At 40.9% G+C, this 19012-nt stretch overlaps 1 protein-coding gene across 2 annotated transcripts in view; it reads left to right on the top strand.

Moving 5' to 3' along the window:
• Positions 1–19012, top strand: part of GALNT3 (polypeptide N-acetylgalactosaminyltransferase 3) — a 123424-nt gene that overhangs the window by 64517 nt on the left and 39895 nt on the right. Inside the window, exon 1 of one of the 2 annotated variants that reach the window (XM_056110282.1) lies at positions 622–919. The exons of the other annotated variant lie outside the window; for it this stretch is intronic. The gene's annotated coding sequence lies outside the window, so the exon portion shown is untranslated. Of the gene's footprint in view, positions 1–621; positions 920–19012 lie in introns of those variants that run through there. 2 annotated transcript variants of the gene reach the window in all.

Here is a 19012-nt window from a genome sequence, read left to right as displayed (position 1 = left end):
GCCCTAGGGATATATATATATATATATATATATATATATATATATATATAATTCCTTTTTTTTTAAGGTGGTGGTAGGGGGTGGGGGTGAAGCGCTCAGACCCGGGCTCGTGCTTACACAAACGGAAACCACTAGCTGCGCCGAAGTGAGTCAAATGATGAAATCAAGACTGCTGGGGAAGGAAGCTCCCCCCAGGGCTCACGAACCTCACTGGTGACACAGGCTGCCGAACCGAGCCCGAGGGTTTCTCGGAGCCTCACCGTCGCTGCCCCAAAAGGGAGACTCCTCGGAGGCACGGCATCCTCCCGTGTCCGAGCAGCGCGTCCCTTCCTTCTGAGAACCGCGGAGGAGGAAGAGAAGTGTGCCGGGAACATCAAGACTTGCAGACTTCCCAGAGCCTCCTCCCCGCCCCCGCACCCCCGACCGTGTCGGGGCTCCAAGGTGACAGTGGCTACCGGGTCGGGTCACGGCACGCAGCCGCCGAGGCAGAGCAGCGAAGACTGGCGGCGCACGGAGAGAGACACGCGGGCAGAGGCCGTCTCGCGCCCGGACGGCGCCCCCGGCCCGCGCGCGCGCTCCACGCTACACACCTGGAGGCTCAGGTAGAGCTTGGGCGGGGCCGGGGGCTGGCGCGCAGGCGCGGGACGGGGGCCTCGCCCCTGCCGACGTCGCAGGCTGGAGCTCACCTGGGAGCCTCGGAGAGGAAGCGTAGCCTGGGTTCGGCCTTTCCTGGCAACGCCGGAGGCCCATCGGGGAGGCAGGAGGCGGCGGCGGAGGAGGAGCCGGACTGAGCGGCAACTGTAGCGACAGCAACCCGAGCCGCCAGCGCCGCCACCTGCACCTGGCGACCGGCCCACGTCCAGCGCCCTCCGCTGCCCGCAACCCTGCCCCGCCCCGCACTGCCCTGCCCACTCGCCAGGTAAGCGGGCGGGGGGGCTCTGGGGCCGGGAGAGGGGACCGTGCAGCCTCGGGGATGCGTCGGAGGAAGAGGTAGGACGGCGCGGAGCTTCACGTGGTGGGGACCGAGCGGAGTTGGGGTTGCGGAGGGCTGCTGGGAGACGGTCCGGGGGGCGACATTTCAGTTGCTCCCCAGGAGAAGCCGGCTGGGGCGCCCGAAACTCTGGGGCGGGGGCCGGGTGGCGTCCCGGCGGGGGGGGGGGGGGGTCTCCTGGTTAGCCCGCGGTACCCTCTGCCCGTTTTCTGTAGCGAGGCTCCGGGGCCCAAGTCTGGGTGGTCGGAGCTTGGGGTCCGGGAGCGTTCCAGCGCGGGCAGAGGGGACCCGGAGTCGGGGTGCGACTCCAGGCGGCGGCGTTTCCTCCGGGGCCAACAGGTTGCTGGGTGTCCTCTGGCCCCCGTACCCCAGGGAAACCCTCCCGCGGCGACAGCCGGGCCCGGCCGGCAACTTTCCCCACGCGCGGCTCCCAGAGCGTCCTGCGCCGGGAGCGCGGCCGCGGCGTCCGTTGAACTGGCCGCGGGCGGGCGGGCGGGGAGCGCTTGGCTGGGCGACTCGGACCTCCTCGGCCGCTTCTGTCTCTGCACTTTCTCGGGTGTGTTCTCGCCAGCGCTGCGCCCACTTTCCGCTTTGATAGGGGGGCTGTTATTTGCTTCGTGGCGGGAGGAAATCCAGCCGCCACCCAACTAACCACATCGCCGCAGCCTCTTGGAAGGAACCTGTTGACTCTAACCGACCTGTGTATCGCTTTGCATGTGGCATATGACTCAAAGGTTATTATTTTTAAAAAAAAAAAAAAAGAAAAAGACAATCCCAAACAGGAGACCGACTTTGCTTCAGGATCCTGCCACGTCTAAATCGGGGTGTGCCAAGCCTAAACTCTTTTCCTTGCCTTAATTAGGCTTTTCTGGAGCCTCCTGATTGCGGGTGAAGCCGGTGCATACCTGGACTCTCGTTTTCTTCTCGAAAACTCATCACGCCACTTCCTTCTCTCTTCCTTCTCAAAAGTTTATGAAAACACAGTACTCCAAATTCAACAATGAATGATTTCTAGTGTTTTAGAATCTCCACTAGGCACTTCTCCCCCTTGATATTTGGAAAATGTTATTAAGCGGACAGAATGTGCTATAGAAACTACATAGTAAAGACATTTAAACTCAAATTCTACTGTTAAAAATCCAGAAAGTTGTTTGAATTTGAGAGTTTCTGGTTGTGGGAAAACCAGCTGCGGCTTTTACTGCATATATTTTTTTCCCCCTTTGAGTTTCTTTAAAGCATGAGATTAAAATCTTTCCCTACAAGCTACAGACCTAGATTTGACTAAATTCAACTTTAATATCTGAAGTCCAGCATCCACGTTAGTTAAACCATTCTGAACAATGTTTTTGTACTATCCATCCTTTTTTTTTCTTTTAGATCACCTTAACCAGCGTCTTTACATAGAAGTTTGGAATAGACATGGCAATCCCACTTTTATAGATTCGTTTAGTCCTATCTTTAATAATATTTAAAAATATTTTAAAATCACACATTTAATATAAATGCCTTAGGCAACACAGACTTTAAAAATTGGTGCAATTAAAAGCAAAAAGTTAGCCACAGCAAACTTCACCAATTATGTTTTAACTATGGGCTGCAGCGATAACACAGTGGGTAGGGCGTTTGCCTTACACGAAGCCAACATGGCTGACCCGAGTTCGATTCCTTCGCCCCTCTCAGAGAGCCCGGCAAGTTACCGAGAGTATCTCGCCTGCACTGCAAAGCCTGGCAAGCTACCCGTGACATATACAATATGCCAAACACAGTAACAAGTCTCACAATGTTACTGGGCCCGCTCGAGCAAATCGATGAACAACCGGAGGACCGTGACCGTATGTTTTAACCAGCACTTTTTGCTTTTCTCAAAAGAGCTTCGCCTGTCTTAGTTTTTCCTCCATACAGAAATAAGTGTACTAACTACTAGTTAGGTGTAGGTGTTGATTCCTGAGTTTAGAGTGTTAAATTTAACATCATTGGTTATTGGGCCAGATGTTACTAGAATATCTTTACTCTCAACACAAGGAAGAGATGTGACATACATATCTGTTTTAGCTAGAGGAATGTTGCGCCTCAGTTTAACTCTCAATAATGTAGGGAAATCATCCCTAGATTCAGATGCACCCTTAAAGCAAATCTGGAATCTCCTCTAGCGTTAGCGTTTTCATGATCCCTTCTCACTTGGAATATCTACTGAGTTCATCCACTTTGTGATGTGCTAAAGCTGGAAGAGGTTTCTAACTTCAATTTACCCAACATCTTAGTGGATTCAGCATTATTGTTACAGTAACTTGACCCAAAGCTCATGCTGTCTTTACTTTTCACCACCTGTATTCTCACTTGTCATAAGATGTTTATCTTTTTGTCATTCATATTGTTTGTAAGGCCTTGCAATTATAGAATACTCAGTTGTCCCTTGTCCAGTTCCAGTTTACCTTATTTCTGCCTCTCTTTGAAGTCTGTCTCTCGAGAGACTGAGCTAGCTCTCATTTTTACCCTATTAGTGTTGATCACGTGACTATTAGTGATGCCATGTGGATTGAGATTTTTAATCCTTCCTGGGTAATTCAGAAACAGTTAATTTTTTGACTCAAAGTGGAAAACATAATTTCATTTTCTGTTATTTTATTTTATTGGCTTAAAATGTATTTTATGAGGCAGTGACCCAGAGTCATCCCTCTATTTGCAACTGTCTAGATTTTTCTTTGGCAAGTGAATTTTTTCGCCATTCATGACTTCTTAACTTTTATTTTTTTTGGGCTGCAATCTTCAATAAGAAAAACATCCTATTCTTAAAGTGCAAACTGCCTTAGAACACAAATGTTCTCAATTCTTTTATCTTAAAAAATAATGGCCTCAACACACTGAATTGATTTTATGACCACAAATGGGCTGGAGCACACAATGAAAGTAGTGGTATTCTATTGACTTTTATATCTTACAAGGCTAATTGTTCAAACAGTATACTCACATATACATGTACATGCATGCACTTGCAAGAAAGAAGGCTAAACTGATATTTTTAATACAGAAAATTATGCTATGATCTTTATTAGTTTTGGAGAATTTCAGATTCCTGAGGGTCATGCTTGCTAGGTTAAAACTCCCATGCAGCCTCTTCATGTATTACTATTTTGAGGGATGTGGCACTCCCAGCAATACTCTGCATGACAGTGCTGGGACTGACAGGTGCTTGGACTCAGCACTGTGCTGCTCTGCCTGGAATTCAGTCCGCAGCACTATATGATTCTCCGTATGCTCTCCTCACAGCCAGGTGTTGCCCTGGGATATTGAGAGATTCAATCTAAATAACCTATAAGCATGTAGGTTTGGAAAATGCATGACCAAGACTTCTATGGAAGCTTTTAATTGTGTTAATTTAATTTTTTTTTAGGTAACACACCCAGTGTTGCTTGAGTATTTGGGGAATCAAATTTATTCTGAGCAATAAACCCTGGCCTTCCTGCATTTACGTTTCTGCCCAAAACTATCTCCTAGTGCCAGAAATTTTATATTCACATTCCTGTAGGAGAATTTTTTTTTTCTAAAGAAAGTACAAGGGTGATCAGTGACCAAATAATCTTCAGATGCATTTAATTCTCTTGCTTATAAAGTATAAAAGTATGTTGGTGGAAGAGAACCTTTATGTATATAAAATCTACTTAAGAAGGAAATATTTTTCAATCTCTATTTAGGCACTAGAATAATTACTTCTATATAAGTTGGGTAATCTTAACACCATTAATGTACGGTCAGTAACAATAATAAAATCAAATCAACAATAAAGTCAAATCATCAGCAAGACACCAAATTGCTTTAATGTAGAGCAAAACAAAGACAGAGAAAGACTCTCAATTCTAGGTCATTGTATAATAGTTTCAGGTTCAAACTTTCTACACTAGTTTGCTCATCTAACCCACTGACTGCTGAATATCTCTAAGATGACTTATTATCTCATATTATACATACATAAGCCAGAACCTTATCCCATTGAAAATATTTTACTTCCTATATTTTATTTCAACTCTTAGTACATTTAGCAATCTTATTCTCTGTTCAAAACCTAAGAGCTCTCTGAAAAATTGAATCGTGGAGAGCTAGTGAGAGGGGCTTACTCTTCAGTGCTCAGCCACTGTGCCGGGCTAGTTGGTCACTCAGGAGACACTCCTATATTTTCCTAGTCTGCATGTGAAATGTGTCCTCCCACCTTTGAGCTGGCTTTACAGCCTAGAAATTGAAAACATTATATAAAATGTTCAAAAACTTGAATTTGTTTGTTGCTCATGAATCTCTCTGTTATTTATCATATGAGGTTGCTGCAAGCAGTATATGATAATACTGCGATTTAATGGTACTATCCCAGGCCCTGCTAGGGATATACTAGTATCATAGGTATGTTAGCCATGTTATCTTTCTAATATTTAAAATATTCTGAATTTGGAACCATTTTTCTCTAGGGGCACGGCAAAGCCTGGCAAGCTACCCGTGACGTGTTCAGTATGCCAAACACAGTAACAAGAAGTTCAAAATGGAGACGTTACTGGGCCTGCTCGAGCAAAATCGATGAACAATGGGAGGACAGTGTTTGTTTGTTTTTTCTCTAGGGATTTTTGAAGAATTCTTTGTAGATTGGTACATGGATAGGTGACATACTAGAAATCCAGGCTCATATGTTACTGTTAGTGTCCACAACTAATGGGTGCTGAATTTGGTTGATGTTTTCCAGCTATTTTTTTTTCCCCTTCACAAAAATGCCTCTCCTATTTCTGCTCTAATTCAGGACTTTAACATTTGACTGGGGTACTCCAGCCACATGCTACCTGATTGACATCTGGAGATGGTTTAGCTCCTCTTCACTAGTACCATGAGGTGTTGCTCCCTTTGTAAATCTGAAGTTGTCTCTTAAAATCTCTGCTTAAAATCTTCAAAAATCTTTTCATGTCCCCCAAGATCTGACCTTTGCTTGACTCTGGAATTAAAATTCATAAACCGAAGTTTTTTTTTCATTCTAGCAAAATATTTCACTGTTTTTCTGTGCCCCTTTATTTATTTATTGGTTAATCCTATTGTTAGACTCCCTTCTCATGAGTTCTTTCTCCTCCCCTCTTTCTTGTGCTCTCTCTCTCTCTTCCTTTCTCTTTCTTTCTCTACCCCTCCCTCACTCCCTCCCCCTCCCCCTCCCCCTCGCCCCCTACCTCTTTCCTTTTAACCAGTAAGAGTTACCTTCTCTTTCTCTACTGCATAACTCTTGCTAGTTCTCTGAGCTGAGATCTTGCCTCCTTTGGGAAAGTGACCCCCTTCTCTCTCTCCCCACTTATACTTCATGAAGCAAGCTCGGTGAGTATCCTGGATATAATTATACCAGGTTCTTTACATATGTTTATAATATAGTCTGGTGGTATACCTATGTTTGCACCAATAAAATTATTTGCAAAGCATATAAAATTCCTTTTTCCTATGAGCCTATGATAGCATAAAAAGTATTATAATAAAATGGTATAGGAAAGAAAAGGCATTGGGCATTTTCCTTTTTATGTATGTCAGAAATTTGGAAGTAGGAAGCTTGTTTCAATGTATTTGACTAATCTGTTTAATTCACAGTGCTGTCATTTTCATCTCTTTTATTTTTCCCATTTGAATTTCATGTTATTCTTGTGTCTTGTTGGTTCTGTTCCAAGATCTGTATTTTTACTTGGAGAGAAGTTAAACGTTAATTTCTGATTGAACTGTCTTACAGCTTTTGTTTCATAAGTATTCTACAATCGAGGACATTACTATTGGTGAGGAGTTTAGTAGGGGCAGCTTTTACTTAAAGAATAAAATTTAGTTAGGTTCCCACAGGTGAGAAAAACAAAATATTTCTTAGAGTCTTCCTTCAAGTTCTGTCAGTTTTGCCTTTTAAATAATATTTCTTTAATCTATTGCTACCATACTCTCTAGACTGTTCTTTTGAAGTAGCCTCCCTCTTTGTCTATCTGAATTATTTCTGGGTTCTTCCTAGTTGGCTTCCCAGGCCACACACCAAGTGGTCTTTTCAGTTTCATTATTACTCCTTACTTAAAACCCTTCCTTGCCTTTGGCTAAGTAAATTCGTTAAGGCCTAGATTGATTTAGCTCCTACCCAACACACTTGTGTTATCTTTCCTCCTTTCTTTGGTTCTCCTAGTCATTTGTTGTTGTTGTTTTGATTGATTCTTTTTTCAGCATTTCTTTTCAAACTGGGGGGAACTTCTATCTTTTCCCTTCCTGTTGCAGCTAAGGGCTAGAGTGAACACTGTAAATGAAAAAAATAGTTTTTGGCTGGAGTAAAAGCTCTATAGTTTGGGTTTAATTCCTGGCATCATGTGGCTCCCTCAGCATCACCAGGCATCAAGTGGGAGTAGCCCCTGAGCACTGCTGGAAGGAAGAAGGAATTGGCAAAAGGAAGGAGGGAAGGAAGGAAGAGAGGAAGGAAGGGAAGGAAGGAAGGAGGGAGGTTGGAAATCCTATTTAGTATCTAGGTGTATTAACTGTAAAATAAATATTTTTCATAAAGATAGCTGACTTTATTTTTTCTTTCTTTTTCTTTTTGGGTCACACGTGGTGATGCACAGGGATTACTCCTGACTCTGCACTCAGGAGTTACTCCTGGCGGTGCTCAGGGGACCATATGGGATGCTGGGAATCGAACCCGGGTCAACCGCATGCAAGGCAAACACCCTTCCTGCTGTGCTATCTCTCCAGCCCCAAGATAGCTGACTTTAATAAATATTTTCTGCATTCAGATTTTAGTACTAAAGTCTTCATATTTTAATCAGACTATAGTAAACATTTATTGTCATTATCATTGTTAGTCTTTACTATGTTTCTATCCTGCCTTTATATGTCAGGCATATTAAACAATTTGCCTGAATTAATCATTAAATTTTCAAGGGAACTCTAGGAAGTCTTTAATGTTTCTCTTGCTATTTTAAAGATAGAAAAATTGAACAAATATATAATTTGTTTTATTCTTTAAGATTAGTTGAAATATATCAAATTCAAATTCAAGCAGGCTGATTCAAAATCCTATACTTCTAACCTAAGTATATGTGTAAATAAAACAAAATATGATTAAAGACTTATAACAATAGCAGAAACCCTCATCTCTCCAGTTCTACTGTCTATGGGCAACCACTTTTACCTTTTCACTGTTCCTTTTAGTATTTACCTTTTGAAATATATGCTTATACCGTTGTTTCTCATTGCATCAATTTTGGCATTATACACAGCTTTCCTTGACAGTATACAAAGAGTTAGCTTTTTGTATACCCATATTGGTTTTTCCTTCCTAAACCTCCTCATATAATTTTTACATTCTGTTGTTTGCATCTTAGTATTTATTCTGATTATATATTATTGATGACTAGTTTATTTCCTCCTCTCCTCTCAGAGAGTTCGGCAAGCTACCTGCCCACACAGCAAAGCCTGGCAGGCTACCCATGACATATTCGATATGCCAAAAACAGTAACAAGTCTCACAGTGGAGGTGTTACTGGTGCCCGCTCGAGCAAATCGATGAAGAGTGGGAGGACAGTGCTACAGTGCTACAGTTTATTCCCAAGTGATATATCTATATTAAAAGTCTTTTTATACACATCTTAACCATGAAAAGTGGGTAATGCAGGAATTTTAGATGGTAATTGGATAAGTAGAAGGACGTTATGTGGTGGTACCGTGGTCACATACGTAGCCTGATCTTAAAGGCCTTATGCATAATCTTTTTAAATTTCGGTGTTACAGAATTATGAAGAAATAATATTGTTCTTTTACATCAGAAATTGTGGTAGCAAATGCAATAGGGTAAGAACAGGAAAATACACATATGTGGTGTTTTGGGGGGTGTTGGGGTCACACCCAGCAGTATTCACCCAGCAGGGCTATTCCTGACTCTTAACTCAGGAAGTACTTCTGGAGCTGCTCGGGGGGGGGGGGGGGGGGGGGGGGGCGGTGGGATGCAGGGGATTGAACCCAAGTCAGTCATGTGCAAAGTAAATGCCCTACCTTGAAAATACATAAATGTTAAAAGTGAAGCTATTTAAAAATTTCTAGACCAGGAGCTCAAACTCTAGCTCTCCTTTGTAAACACAATTTTGCTAGAATGCTATGTGTCTGTAACTGCTTTTGAGCCACAAAAGTGTAATTGAGTATTAGCAGAGGAGATTTACAAGTAAAAAATTACTATTTGACTCTTTACACAAAATTTGCCAACGCTTTCTAGATGGTAATAGGAGTTAAGAGATGGAGTATATGTATTTGCTGCATTGTGGCTAAACCTTGGAAAGGTGAATGCAAAGTGGTTGTAATTGAGCACGTACCCCTATTCCCTTGCTTACCCATTCCTGTTCCCTACTATTTGGGGACCTCAAAACAAGAATGAATGGGTAACCTGCATATCCACTCTACAGCAGAATTCCATGGTAAGACCTAGTAGGCATCCCCTTCACTACTAAATAAAACATTATTAGTAGTGAGGCATCACGTTAGTGGAAGTAATTTGTGCTAATTCTTGCTCTTCTTTGGTGCCATTGAAATTGGATCCCTGATTTCTGAGCAGATGATGGGATCCCAAAGTAGCAAAAACTAACTAGCTGTGCTTAAGTTTAAAGGACAGTGTAAGTAAATGTAATGGAATGCGGATTCCTAGATGTATTTAGAAGATATTGGTCTGCATATGTTTTTGGTAGCTAAAGTAATATCTTCAGTAGACTTTGAGAAACATCTTATGTCTGGTAATAATAATATTTTAAAACTGGCCTGGAAATTAGACAGAACTGGAGCACATGATCTTCTGAGCATCCATGGGAGCAGTTCCCAAGCACTGAGCAAGGAGTAGGCTACAAGCATTGTCGGGCATGGCCCCCCCACCCCAAATTTGAAAATTGACATCAGCTACCTCATTTGATTTACATCCTCTCCTTAGTTTCCAAAGCCAGATTCCTTTTATTAAGGTGGTATTCTGGGGGCTGGAGAGATAGTACAGAGGTTAGTGTACATGCTAAGTTTGATGCCTAGTATCACATGGTCTCTGGAGCATAGCCAGGTGTGACATTCAGGAACCCCTAGCACCACCCAGTTGGCTTAGGCAAGCCTGCTAACTCAGGGCACAAGAAGCAACAAAGCCTTTTTCCTTTGCGTTGAATCACACATCTAGTTGGCAGAGAATCATTGGGAAGGGCCCTGGAATCACGGTGCACAGTTTGGAAAGCCATCCCTCGTATAAAGTAGGGGCCTGCTCTCTTTGAAAAAAAGCTTTGAGAAAAGATGCTGTACATCAGCCAGACAGCATAAATTTTCCTGTAAGCATTCCAAAAGGACCTCTAACCATACTTTAGAGAGACTTTGAACAAGTTTTAGAAAGTTTTGGAGAGATGAACCTTCTCAAACCTTTTCTGTGAATTTCTGGGGACCCAACCCAGAATGACACTGTGGTCATGAGTCAGAATGGTGAATTATAGAGGTCAGGTGCTTGATAGATTGTTAGCTTAAGTCTGACTTAGTGACCCCAGTGAGTCACCAGCTCCCACATGTGTTTATTACCCCAGTTCCTTAATGTATAATTGGAGGTTAACTAGATAACTGACAGTTTGCCTGTATTGGTGCTCTAAATCATGGATTGAGGACCATTGTAAGAGGTGAGCTAAGTGCAAGGCCTAGAACATTCTTCTCCCTTCCAAGATAGTAAATATAAAGGAAAACTTTTGTCCTTGAGAAAAAATGTTGAGAATGATGCCATCATCAATGATTTAAAATAAGACTTGTTATTACTACTGCATCTTTATTTACCTCACTTATTAGAATTGTAAAGATGTTACATGCATCTTATAACTGTACTATTGTAAACATAATTATTGGTTAGCCATAAAATTATTGACCCAAATAAAGTATTATGAACAAATAAATATAACCTCTCACTTTTGGTATGGACCTCTTTACTTGGTCATTTTCTCTCCATGCCACACTAGAAACAATTTGCATCATTTAATAGGACCATCAGTGTATATTAACAGTCTGCCCCAGAAAAAGGTCAGTTGTCCTATCCTGGAAATATTAATCATCCCAGGATAATATGGAACCTCAGCGTGGTTCAATATGTTGGTGATATAACATTTATTTGCTCTGATGAGCAGAAAATGGCAAGTAGATTAGATAACTTAGTGAAGGTTTTAAACCAGGGAGAAATAAATCAGGCAGTTAAAAATTCAGAGACAGGGACTTGAGAGTACAGCCATTAGGGAACCTGCCTTGTATTTGTCATACCTGAGTTTCAGCCCCATCATCCCATATGGTCCCTTGAGCACTGCCAGGAGTAATTCCTGAGTGTAGGAGTAACACCTGAGCATGCTGGGTATGAACAAAAAACAAATATTAGTAATAAATAAAATTCAAGGACATCTGAATTCATTAATAGTTCTGAGTCTTCAGTGGTTATTATACTCACTAGACCTGTCTGATTTTGGAGGCCTGTGTGCCATGTGTGATTATATGTTCTTTTAATCTATTAATTTTTAAGCCTGCTAATTTTGAATGATTAAAGAGGAAAAGAAGATTGTAGCCAAATCCAGGATACAGTACACACTTCATACACTCTTGCTGTATGACCAAACAGACCTAATGATTTTTATGTGTTTGCAGGAAATAGGTATGCTGTACCAAAGCAAGATCTAGCAAGAATCAGTAACCGAATCACAGTGAGTGTAGATGACTGAGGTTTTAAAGTAAATCTCTATATCAGATAATTACTGGCCCTTTGATAAAATAGTTCTTTATGTGACTAAGTAGACATTGAATAAGTGACCTTAAAGTGTCAGATTATCATATGCACCAGACTTTCTTATCACTGTCTGTGTGTTGTTTGACCTACTTAGCCATAATTTGGTGTGTCCTGCAGTACTCTGTGCCAGTGGAAATGGTATGTAAGAGAAAGAATATGGGCATATCTGGAAAGTTTAGTAAGCTGCATGAGCAACTATTGAGACACTTAATACCAATTCGTAGTGTACTCCTCCTTTTCATATCATACCTTTTGCCTCTTGTGGGTTTCCATCACCTAGCTGATGGAGAAATAAAAGAGGCATGTTGTGGGGAACGAGGTGGGGGGAGGAAAACTGGGGACACTGGTGCTGGGAAATGTACGCTGGTGGAGGGATGGGTGTTGGGGCACTGTTTGACTGCAACCTAATCGTGAACAGCTTTGTGAGGGTCTTTCACACAATGATTCAATAACAAAAAATTCAGAAAAAACAAACTCAAAGTTTTTTTTAACCTGCGTGTCCTCAGAATATGCTGTTATTGATTGGGCATAGACAACGGCAGCATTATAGTTGTACCCATGAGTAATACATGAAAGGCAAAAGTGAAGGACCATTGTTACAGCTTTCAGCCAGATATAGTTGTCCCACTATACTATGTTGGCCACAGTATCTGAAGTACATATTTATAACTATCCATAGACAGTTGTTTATGGTTAGACTTGTAAGGAACAGATTTAGAAGAATGATGACAGGAACATTTGAGGAATCCGTCTGGGGATGTATCTTTGAAGAAAAAAGGGAGACCTTGAAGAAATCTATACCCCATCTGAATCCCCAACGTAAAAATCCTTTGCTCTTAAAAATCAAATAGACAAATTTACACATTTTCTGGATGTCAGTCAATCTCTCTGCATAGGCACTTCAATTCCTGTGTAGTGGATCCATGAACAGGGTGGATGAAGCATGAGTGAAGCAACATGGAATTCTTTTTTTGCAGTTGAGTTTCTGTCTGCAGAGACCAATACTAACCCCTAGGGACTCCATTCAGCCATTGATTGACATGCTGATTGTATTTGGTATTTTTCTCCTTGAGGGAACAGCGATTATCAGAACTAAAATTGAATAATATTCTGGATATGGATGTTCCCTTTCTGCTAGTGGCAACTTCTGAGGACACATTGAATGCCTGAACTTGAAGTAACTTATATAGAACTAATAATAGAAAGAAGCCATAATTATCAATTGTAGTCTCGTGGCTTATTAGGTAAATGAAGATTGTGGTTATAGTATTTTTGTACTTTTTTTTATCTTTATAGGTTTGTGTTTATTTGCATATAGTGACTGTTTTCTTCTTTTCATTTTCCTAATTAAAAAAATATGGTATATTTATTCCATTCTGTAGTCATTAGCATCTTGGCTTTTCTCTTTTATTTTATGGGTCTCTCTCTTGTCTCTCTCTCTCTCATCTCACAATTCCTAAATAAAACATTCTACTTTACTAAAAGAATTTTGAAGTAACAGACCATTTGTTAGAGATTAAGTTTACAATTTAGTTTTAGGCAATAATATTAGGTGGTTCTATGAGAAAATTTGAGAAATAGTTCACATAGTCACTCCAATGAATCAGTGACTGCTAGAGCTCTATATCTCCTCTCTTGAAAAATAGGATGCTTGCATCTTGGGAGGACCATAGGAATTGACTTTCGTACAGAAGTTGAGATGTGTTTTTGTACAGGAAGTATGTACATTGGATTGTGCTTTCTCCCCTGTAACCACCTTTTGAACTCACATATTCAGTAGTCAAAAGGTGAGACTAAACTGCTTATTAATTCATTGTCTTTCAGCTCTTAATTCATTCTATTACCATTTTTGTAGTAATGGCACTGGATCTTATACTTTCCTTATATTTGCTCATCCAGAACAATGTGAAACTTGTTAGTAGAGGTTACTGGGGAGACAATGGAGTGAAAAGGGTTTACACTGGAGTGAAAAGGGTGGCTCCCTGGCCAGGATCTTCACTGTAGTGATGTTTGCCACTGTTTTCCCCATGAATAGTTTTTTCTATTGCTAGGTAACTTTTTTAATACTTGTCACTGTTGCCTGGTGCATTTGTCCAGAGTTGGACAACAGTTGTCTTCTCGGGTGCTGCAGACAATGCCATTCATGAAAGCACCCTTGACTTCTGCAGAAGTCAGCTGCACAACTCCAGGTTTCCATGTGTCAACAGCCTTCAGTTTTTGGTACCTGGCAAGTTCTTTATTTCCACACTTCTCTATGAATCGTTCTTAACATGCTTCACCTCACCCTTACTTGAAAGAATGGTTTTTTGGCAAATGTCACCTATGAGGCACGTTTTCCACCCTCAAAAAATTATTGCTGTGTTTTCTTTGGCACTTTTTAGCATCTTAGTCCTGGTAAGAGGAAGGTTTCACTTTGACCTTTAGGGCTTTTACTTTGGCCTTAGGGGGAGTGCCCCTTACAGGTACTATTCCTGTGTTTTTTGAAGGGTTACTTCCTATCAGGGCTTAGGGTTCCCAGGGGTCACTCCCAGCAATAGTCAACCAACAGGGCCTGATAGTTCTGAGGCATGGCAATGTAGTGCTGCTCAGGCCCAATAGTTTTGAGGCCACCAAGGCCATCATATGGGTGCTGGGAATCAAATGTGTGGTTTTGCACTTGCAAGACATGACTCTAACCCTTGAACTATCTCCCCATCCCCACTCCTGTATGTATTCTTTTTGATTATCTTCGACTCATCAATTCCTTGTTCTTTTAATGATTAACTTTATTTGTTCAAAACAGTGTGCATTTGTCTCCTTGCCAATCCAAAAGCCCACAACTATGTTTCAAGGCAAATAGTTAGACAAATCTTGTAGTATACACTACTTCTGCCTGTTAGAACTATCAGTTAAGTGTAACTATTAAAACCATTTCTCAAATTCTTCTAATCTCTAGTATGCCAAAAGTAATATCTTTCATGCACTGTGTGCAGTAGATTCATAGGTGCAGGATGGCTGGAAAGAGTTGTGGGCTGTCCCAGACCAGCTTAGTGATTAGAAAAGCTACATAATTACTAATTTGCTCTAAATTGTGAAGATAGAGTTGTCCATAAGTCAAGTGCTTCTCCAGACCTTTAACCTTCAAAGTTAAGTTAGTGGAGATGTTTCATTAGCTACGTTAACAATAATAGAAGTTTTGGGGGCTGGAGCGATAGCACAGCAGGTAGGGCATTTGCCTTGCACGCGGCTGACCCGGGTTCAATTCCTAGCATCCCATTTGGTTCCCTGCGCACTGCCAGGAATAATTCCTGAGTGCATGAGCCAGGAGTAACCTCTGTGCATTGCTGGGTGTGACCAAAAAGCAAATAATAATAATAATGATGGTAATAGAAGTTGTATAAGTTGTATGTTTGATCATAAAATCTTTGCTTCACAGTTGCTGGAGGTTAACTGTCACTCTGAGTTTTTCCCCCTAAGAAGCTTTTTTCCAAAAATCATCCTACTTTATAACAAAAAAATCTTATTTCATGAGATTTACAGCTGTCTGCCTGGAGGTGTTTTTCAGCTCCCACAGTGACACTACTTAATCTTGAGCTAGGTTTTTTTGAGACATGTCTGCTGCTGCCTTCTGTGAAACAAACAGCATGTGCCTTGTCTGTCTCAATACAGTATTCTTTCATGTTTGTCACTTATCAGACATCTACGAGTCACTTCCTTTTCAGAAGAATTTTTGGTGAGGATGTAAACGTGGGTTTGCACATAATCAAAACTAAAACTAAACCACAGTAGCAATCACACTGAAATTTGATTCTACCAATAAATGTAGGCAGAAATTATTTCCTGTTACTCCTCCATCCCCTAAGACTTTGCCAGCTGATTAGGGAACCCTAATAAAGTTTCTGCCTAAGTACTTAAGGGTTTATTATCATGGCAAAGTTTTTTTTCCCCCTTAAGTTTAGTGAGGAAATTCAGATGATAATGCAAGGCACAGATACAGTAAGTATTAATTCACAATAGTGTACTTTACTTAATCTTCAGTGTAATCTAGAATTTAGGGATTAATTTTGTATTTTTTTTTTTTTTGCTTTGTGTGGTTACCCTTAACTCTTTATAGCATACTTTAACTCAGTAGCAGGCAAGTTTCATATAGCAATTAGGCTTTCTGCCAGTTAAATTCTACAAGAACCAGACCTTAATTCCCTAAAGCTGTAAAGGTTTATTACAAATACAGAAAGAAAATGGAGAAATACTATCTTCTTACTGTATTACATGTTGCTTTCACATGCAGTTATATTGTTTTGCTTTTCATTGCTTTATAAGATTGCTTCAGTTTGTATTTTTAAATCAAACTAACATTATTGCACTGGGTGCTTTTCCACCTGGAGAACAAAAAACCATGATTCCTATAAAGATGGATCTTAACTTGATATGTTTCTATCTGAATTAGAATTAAGCCAGTGAATCATTGTCACATTAAAGTTTGAAAAATATAATCTAGATCAACATATCTCAGCTGGAGGCCAAATGGTGGTCCCCTGGGATATTGCATATCCATAAGTGGGTGCAACAATATAAGACAAAATGGCAGCTAATAGCATGGTGGGGAGAGGAGGCAAGGGGTGGAGCGGGTAAAGGAATGGCATAGAAAGGAAGCAAGAGGTCACAAGCAGGCCACAGTCAGAAAAAGGTTGAGAAACACTATGCAGAAGCCACAGCATTGTAGTAGGATTATTTTAGTTTGTTAGATTTTAGTTCTAAGTGTTCAGATTGAAACATAATTTTACTCTTGAAAATAACCTATTGATTTTTAATCCGATCTCACACACTGTTATAATTATGCCCGTGGTGTGTTTATAGATATTATTAACTATTAATACTTCTCTGCAATTTATGCATAGATACCAGACAACCTCTGTAATTTTTCCCTAATTTTAGATATTTATATTTGCAAGTTAAGTGAGATCTATGATTTTTCCCCCCCTAACTTAACTAGAAATACCATGCTATTTTATGGTATTCCCTTTGTGAATGTAATCTTTTATTAGCAAATGACCGTCTGAATAGGCCTGTTTAAAGTTTTAAAAGCAGTACAGGAAAAATCCTTCATGCTAAGCAGTTCTAAGGTGCAAATATAGCATCCTAAATATGCCATTGTGCTTGTATTTTTTGTTCAACTGAAACTTGATTCTAGGAGAGAATTTTTGTTTGTTTGTTTTATTGGATTTTTTTTTTACATAGGTCTTAAAGTGTGACAAGTAGCATTGCCTAGGAACATGGCAGTATTCCCCAGGAATAAGAATTAAGAATGTGGTTTAATTTTGTGTTTTCTTTGGGAGTATGTATTTTATTGTGAAGAGTCTTGAGTTTTTCTATCTCTTTCATATCAAGAGTCCTACCTTCAGTCTCATCTTCAGCCATTATTATCCCAAAAGAGCACTGAAAAATGTTCTTTTTTAAAAGCTTATTTAAACAAAAAACTATCGTTGAGTGATACGAATTATTTGCAGCTTTTTCCTAGTTTTTTTCTTTGTTTTAAATTTAAGGTATCAGTTTTATGTGTAGCACCTGGGATTATACCAAAGGCCTTATAATTTAACCATTGAACAACATCCCCAGTCTTTGGATATTAGTTGTAAAAGATCTTATTTTAGATAATTTCAGCCCAGTTTTTTTTTTAAATTCGGTATCTGTACTAAAATGAGCATTAGCCAAACTACTTAATAGATTGTTGGAAGATTGCATAAGAATTTATGCACTAAGCATGGAAGCATTATGAACCCAATAAACACTGAAACAAATTCACCATCATATTTCTAAAAGTAAAAAAAAAATACTCTTTCTTCCTTTTTCTCTTAAATTTTTTTTAATGTAGGAGTACTGCTTTTTATTCAGCCATTGATTAAGCTGATTGAATTGGGCATGAATTCAATGTTACTTTTGTATATATATATATATAATATGTATTTATATATGTGTGTGTATATATATATGTGTGTGTGTGTGTGGGCTGGAGCGATAGCACAGCGGTAGGGTGTTTGCCTTGCACGCAGCCAACATGGCCGACCAGAGTTCGATTCCTCCGCCCCTCTCGGAGAGCCCGGCAAGCTACCAAGAGTATCTCGCCCTCACGGCAGAGCCTGGCAAGCTACCCGTGGCGTATTCAGTATGCCTAACACAGTAACAACAAAGTCTCCAATGGAGACGTTACTGGGCCCGCTCGAGCAAATCGAACAACGGGAGGACCATGACCGTGACCGTGATATATATGTGTGTGTGTATATATATATATATATCAATATATATATATCAATATATATATATCAATTCACCGTGGGATAGTTACAAAGCTTTCATGTTTGAGAGTCAGCCATACAATGATTGAACATCCATCTCTCCACCAGTGCACACTTTCCACCACCGGTGTCCCCAGTATTCCCCCACTCCACCCCTACCTGCCCACACCATCTCAGTCCTTAGCCTGCTTCATGGCAGGCAATTTCCCCAATACTCTCTCTTTCTCTACTTTTGGGCATTATGTTTTTCTCAAATTTTCCCACCACCATTCAAGCTTGCCTGCCAGGGGCAGATGCTATATCATTTATTGTCCATTGCTCATTTTCGATATCTTGGGGGCTGCAGCTGCATGCTTCTGGAATCCCAGATTGTAAATGGTTGGGTTCCAGAGACATTTCTGTAGGGCACTAATACATTTTGGGATTTGATTGGGTGTCTCTGGACCAAGGCTGTTGGTGTGCTAAGATGGCACCCAGAGGCACATTGTGGGTGTGACAGCCAGGCTGATGAGTAGGTGGGGAGCCTGGGAGGGACAGCCTGGTGCCTCTGCTGCCATGTAGCATGGAGATTTAATTCTGGAACCCGCATACCTAGGCCTTGCTTGTGGAAGCACTTGGTTGCCGGGATTCCATCTGGAGTAGGCAGGGAGAGTGCACCTGCTCCATCTGGGGTGCCCTGGTGAAATTGGCTTGTTATGGGACCCAGAAAGATCTCCGGTTCTGTGGTGTCTTCGGGGACTTGCTGCTGCGTCTCTGGCTTTTGACCCCTTTTGAGATTTATTTATGGATCTCTGAAGCAAGGCCAGTAATAGAGTTTATAGGGTGGTGCTGGAATTGGTTCGTGGGGGTGACTGCCAGTGATTCCATGTGTATTGGGAAGTGGGGGCAGGTAGCCCACCCCAGGTCTGTGAAAGCCTGGAGATTTCAATCACAAAGCCCACATACCCAAATTTTCTTCAG

Source organism: Sorex fumeus, unplaced genomic scaffold, assembly GCF_029834395.1.
Source record: "Sorex fumeus unplaced genomic scaffold, SorFum_2.1 ptg000009l, whole genome shotgun sequence".
Lineage (NCBI taxonomy): Eukaryota > Metazoa > Chordata > Mammalia > Eulipotyphla > Soricidae > Sorex > Sorex fumeus.
This window is presented reverse-complemented; position numbering and strand designations above follow the sequence as displayed.